The 6,200-nt window shown below is 42.6% G+C and overlaps 2 long non-coding RNA genes across 2 annotated transcripts; one reads left to right on the top strand and one right to left on the bottom strand.

Annotated features, from left to right (window-relative positions):
• The first annotated feature begins 731 nt into the window (after positions 1–731).
• LOC134451962 (uncharacterized) lies at positions 732–2,327 on the top strand. The gene is made up of 2 exons (XR_010035321.1): positions 732–1,331; positions 1,776–2,327. It is a non-coding gene; the product is annotated as an uncharacterized LOC134451962 (long non-coding RNA).
• Positions 2,328–2,416: 89 nt separating this feature from the next.
• On the bottom strand, positions 2,417–5,670 carry LOC134451961 (uncharacterized). Its single transcript, XR_010035320.1, has 4 exons — positions 5,573–5,670; positions 3,218–3,354; positions 2,723–2,856; positions 2,417–2,598 (listed from the first exon to the last, which is right to left on the bottom strand). It is a non-coding gene; the product is annotated as an uncharacterized LOC134451961 (long non-coding RNA).
• Between the last annotated feature and the right edge of the window lie 530 nt (positions 5,671–6,200).

Genomic DNA, 6,200 nt, shown 5'->3' with positions numbered 1-6,200 from the left:
GGGCTGCTGTGCCTACTACGCGCAGAGCTCCTCCCTCTCTTAAAGGAGCCGCTGCTCCTTTTAACAGTCAGTGGCAGATTCTCTCTCTCTCTCTCTCTCTCTCTCTCTCTCTGCCCATTAGAAATGCTGAATTGTTGAGGTAATATTGTTTAAATAGCCTAAATGTTTGATAGATTTATCTGTATTTGCCTCTACAACTTATAGCGCTGTTCATTTTGAAATTTCAGTATCTTATAACTGTAATGCTTCCTAACATATTGGACACACTTTACACATATTGCTGTGATTTTTTCATCTCCAAGTATCAACATGACCATTTTTTGAAGATGAGATGCATTTTGGAAAAAAAGATGAGCTCTGGTCTAATGCACCATCTGTCTTAAGAAACCCCAAGGTTTTTTTTGGCATTATTTCGCTAGCGTGCCTATTCTGAATGAGCCATTTTGATGTAGATTAATCTAGATTAAAGGTAGAGTAGGAGATCTTTGAAAAACGGTTCCTGTGTGCTATATTTTTGAAAATACACAGCCCGCCTCTCCCTTCAGCCCTCCCCTCAAAGCCACGCCTTCAAAACACATGAACGCGCATGCAGTCTGTCAAGTGTTCGGATTATCCCGGGAACCCACGAGAGCTCACGAGGCGGGGCTAGAACTAGAAGCCACGTCAAATCGATTAGCCAAGCTAACTTCAACTTCCAGCCATGGCACTGTCTCCGGCTACGGTAAGAATGTTCAACATCACAATAAACGCACAGGCCGTCATGGTTGCCATTTCAAGAAATATTGATGACAGTAGATGTATACTAGATTAGTTATTGAACTTGACTTGATACATGTTACTTATCTCATTCTAACTTCCTAACACTGATGACAGATGCTATACCGTCATCCCTAGACAGTAGCCAGTAGCTGCAGTACTGACATGGATTTATTTTGACAGATGTGTACAGCAATATACATTTTACTATTGTATTTATATATACCCGACACCACAATCCGTAGTGTTTTAGGCAAGGACGTCAGTTATGTACGAATCTTACGGGGATATTTCACTTGGGTTGCCGCACGCGCAGACACAGGAACAGAGGGAGTAAAGAAAAACAACCGAACTGATCAACGCTAATTAAATTGTTTTGGCTGACGATATTTTCATATGCTTTAGACCTTCCACGACCACGACGAGAGCTCCAGCTTTCCTGGCCCATCACAATCATAACGACCTAACAGCCCAGTAGGACCGATGGCCAGAGATGGAGGAGGAGGAAGATAGACGCAGCAGAGGTCGGGGATATTGATTAGGAAGACTCCAACAGAATTGACGCCCTGCTAACTGTAAGGATGTACATTCATCCCACAATAACATATGTCCTGCTGTATTCCTCCAGATGTGTAAGTATTGTATGGATGTTATCACACAGATGTGCTCTATATCGCAACACGAGTAGGCTACACGAGTACACCTGTTGTGATAACACCCATTACAATATTTCTACTCCTATGAGTACTAGTGTGATATGACATGGTTGTAGGTACACAACACCAGTTCAAGTACATCCATAAAAGCCCATCTACTTCATACATCTGTGTGCCCCTGGCACAACACCAGTTTGTAAGAAATTGACTGCAAAACGTTGTATGCATACAATTGGCACATCTTTATTTATATACACAATAATGATTGCTTATGTCCATATTGGTCTTATTGTCAATAGAGTTATTTAGTCCCCATCATCAAATAGAAAATGCACTACATAAAATGTATTTATTGCTTTGCAGGCCTTGATTCAATCATTGAATTTGAAGCAATCCCATCGGTTACTGCAGCGTGCCCTGACCCGTGACCCCAGTTTGATGTTCGGCCTGGCACATGACATCTGGTCCTCAGTCACAGCCCAGTAGCACAACCAACCTGGCGCCTCTGCGCAATCTGTAAGGAGATGCCCATGAACATTGAAAGGAAATGCTGTGGTGTTCTCAGTTTTGATGGAAGACTTTGGGCTGATGTAGGACTAGGTGAGAGAAACGGACTCTTCAGGCATGCAGCCTACAGACAGTATGGGGCACTTGAACAGGGTTGACGTTGTAATACACAGTACAATACCCAGGATTAGCCAGGGTTACCCTGCTCCACTAGAGAAATATAAAAGGTTTATACAGAGTACGGTATAAAACACACAAACCGGCAGTGTGCAGAGTTTATTTTTCATTATCTGTAGGAGCATTAATCTGTACATTTATACATCTCACCTTTTTTGTTTGGAACCATGTTTGTCTTGTTACCTTTGTTTTTTTTTAATACATAGAAAATAAATGCAACCTGTCAAATAATCTTCTGATTGTAGTCTTGTGGAATATATAAATTATGTAACCATGCATTTTCAGTCAGAGAATGAATAAAAAAAAGCCACACAGTCAAATTGTGTCCACCAATATTTACTGTCATTGAAATGTATGGACAATTTAAACAATGTATTACACATGACACTAGATACATTACTTTATACTATATTTACAGTTGTCATTACCACACAAAAACTCGGGGAAGGTGGGTAAGTGCAGCAACTGTGAAGGGCCTAGTCTGAGGTTGGAGGCGTCTGTGCTGTAAAAAGATAAACAGAATTAGAAATCACATATCTGACAGTAGCTCCAGTGACATTTTAAATGTAAGTAACCTGGGTTGTTGGGGCAGGGACACCAAAAATAACTCCTTTATCTGGGCTCACCTGGTTGTGAGTGTCTGCCGTCAGCCATCCCTCTTGGGGCAGAAAGTCTTCTGCACAGGACGGTGCCCTGAAGGTTGACGTTCACAGTATGCAGCCTTCATGTCCTGGAACTTTTATTGTGCAATTTTCCATATCTGAAACAAGCAATGTGTTATACTATATTAGGGCTTCATTACATCAAATTACACAGCAGGGTTTTACAGGGTGTTAACAGTCCCAGGAGCAAAGTGGAGTTGTGTGCCTTGCTCAAGTGCACTTCAGCTGTGGATGGAGATGTAGGTAGGGAGAGGTAAGGATGGGATTTTAACCTGCTTCTCTCTGTGATCTTAGGACCACCTCTCACCATCAGGTGATGGCTGCTACCTCAAATTTCACTCATGGCCCAAGTTATGATCTGTAATCAGCATTGTTTTTACCTTACAAAAATAAATGTAAATGCATTCAGCACCATGGGGGGCTGTGAAGACCTTTGAGTATATTTGCAGAACTACATACTGAATTGAGCCATCCGCCTTTCTCTTGGTTGGTGTGTTGAGATGGTGACTGCAGTCCAGGCTTCTTGGATCGGAGAAGAGCTGTAGCTTTTACTGGCATAAGTATGTGGTTGTGGAAGGACCCTGTCTGCGGTTGACCTGAGGGAAAAAAGAGCACAAATTGCATATTAGCACAGAGCCCATGCTAAGACCATAGACAGATAAGTCATCTGGCACAATCTGCATGCAACCAACAGAACCTAGAAAGAGACAGATTAGCAGCAATACACAAAGGGGACAAGTACACAAAAAACATGCAAAGTGTTCTGATTAGGTGCATGGAGGTAGTCTGTGTTGATTCCAGCAACCTCAAAGACTGAAAAGTGTCCCAGTGTATTGAATTGAAACCTATAGCGCGTGTGCGCGCACACATAGGAATATGATAATTTAGTGTATCAATTACAACTACAGGATCTGTTCAGATAGAACCATTGTTTCTCAAAGGCAGATCATTCCAAAAGGGATAGTAGTATCTGCAACTGGACGAAACTACACCCACAAACATGAAAAACATTTTAACAACTCAAAGGCAGCCTTGATGTGAGAGTGAACCTGATGAAGCAATAGCGAAACGCATTGTTCAGCAAATAAACTGCCAGTGTGTGGTGATTCATCCTTCATTTACTTGGCAGCCTTGATATGTTGTGATACAGGAGCAAGGAACAGCTATGGAAAACACCACAACATTGGAATGGACAAAGCAGAACATTTCTATATAACCATGGTAAAAACAAATAATGTACCGGCATCTCCATGTGATCATTCAGTGTAGCCATCACAATAAAGATCTGCTGTGTAGCCGTCATGGTCATTAGGTGGTATTTATCAAATGCAAAACTACTGTCTAAAGAAGGCAAGTGCTACACCCTCCATCATGACAACATTCTACAGAGGAACCATAGAGAGCATCCTGTCCAGCTGCATCACAGTGTGGGGAGGAAGCTGCACGGAGAAAAACAGGAAGACACTCCAGCGTGTTGTGAACACAGCGAAGAAGATCATTGGAGTACCACTCCCCTCCCTGCAGGACATTTACACCGCACGCCTCACCCGAAAAGCACTGATGATCATCAAAGACACAAGCCACCCTGCACACAAACTGTTCAGCCTCCTGCCCTCTGGAAAGAGGTACAGGCGCCTCCGTTCCCGTACCACCAGGCTTGCAAGCAGCATGATGCATCAAGCAATCAAGATACTGAACACTCAACCCACTCTCCCTTCACTGTCAGCCTCTAGCCAGCCAGGCCACTGACAACGCTCCCCCCCCTCATCCCCACCACCATATCTGCGACTGAACATTCCACCTGCACTACTACATCTGTGACTGAACTTTCAACCTGCACTAACTCAAAACATACACATGCACACACACACACACACACACACACCACACACACACACACACACACACACACACACACACACACAAGCACACTGCACTTTCTGCACTAAACCCAAACATACACACACTGACACACAACTCATACTCACACACATACACACACACACACACACACACACACACACACATACACAGGTACACACACACAGACGCACACCGCACTTTCTACCTGCACTAAACACACACACACACACACACACACACACACACACACACACACACACACACACACACACACACACACGCACACACGCACACAAAACACATACAAACACACACACACACATACTGCTGCTGGTGTATTTAATAAAAACCTTTTTTTAATTATTTATTTCTTCAAATGCTACTATTACTATGTCAGAACGCTATAAAGGACTTTTAGAAAAAAGAACAACAAAATACCTCCTCTTAATGTATGTTCTCTACAAGTCTTCTGTTGTCCAGTCTTGCACTTTAAATGTCTGTATGAGCAATGTCTACGTCCATACTGTCTATGTCCATGTATGAGTACTGTCTATGTCTATACTGTCTATGTCCTTACCTAGATTAGTCTATGTCTGCATGGGAGAGCAAGAAACGCAATTTCAAATTCTTTGTATGACCAGTGCATGTAAAGAAATTGACAATAAACTTGACTTGACTTGACTTGACTTGTCTTCTCAAAAACGACATCAGCGAGTTAACAACATTAGTTCTACACCCACAATCATGTTACATTTGAAAACCCAAAGGCAATCTATTTTGCAATGCTGGAGTGGTGAACAGGTTGTGCTTGTACAGTATTACCATCGTCATACAACAGAGACGTACATACCCAAAGCAAAACATGCAAACGATATATTTTTGTAAACCACTAGAAAGACATGGGCTTTGCTGGTCAAAGTAATGTGTGAGTAAACATGGTAGGTTACTTACTTATTACGGGGTGAATCCGTATTTAGTTACTGAACGCGGGTGGAGAAGGGGAATTGAGAACAGGTGCTTCCATCCTCCCAGCTGGTTTGTCGCTCGTTCGCACAACTTCTAGTAGCAGAACACACAAGAGTAACCGTCTGAGTTACACAGAGCAATTCTGAAAACGTGTTTATGCGCACAGAATAAATGCCACAGGGGGAAAAAAACACCAAAAATAACGCGATTAAGGTAGCAGCTATGTTAAGCAAGGTAGCAGCTAGATATGTTGGAACTTGAGCTAATCCTCTGACCCCTCTCAATGGATAGGCCTACTTGCTTAAAAAAAGACACCACTGTGTCCTAAACCAATTCACAAAATATTATACAGACAAATATATTACCTCACCTCTCGATTAGAAATGTGGTCACCAAAGCCTATGTTTGAAGCCGCTGCCGTAGCCGACATCTGTGTCCAAGAGTGTCAGGTCCCATTTCCAATTGTCAGCCCGTGTTGGAATCTGGTCTTGCGAGTCCAATGACTATAATCCAAGGGACTATGTTATCCTGACATGGTTAGTCCAGTGTAACAAAAGCCAAAGTTCTTCCTGTAGCTCTGCAAAAGCCAGCAAAGTTTCAAAGTAGCTAAGCC

Source organism: Engraulis encrasicolus, chromosome 7 (genome assembly GCF_034702125.1).
Source record: "Engraulis encrasicolus isolate BLACKSEA-1 chromosome 7, IST_EnEncr_1.0, whole genome shotgun sequence".
In the NCBI taxonomy this organism is placed as follows: Eukaryota; Metazoa; Chordata; class Actinopteri; order Clupeiformes; family Engraulidae; genus Engraulis; species Engraulis encrasicolus.
The sequence above is the reverse complement of the archived record's forward strand: the minus strand, read 5'-3'. Positions and strand labels throughout refer to the sequence as shown.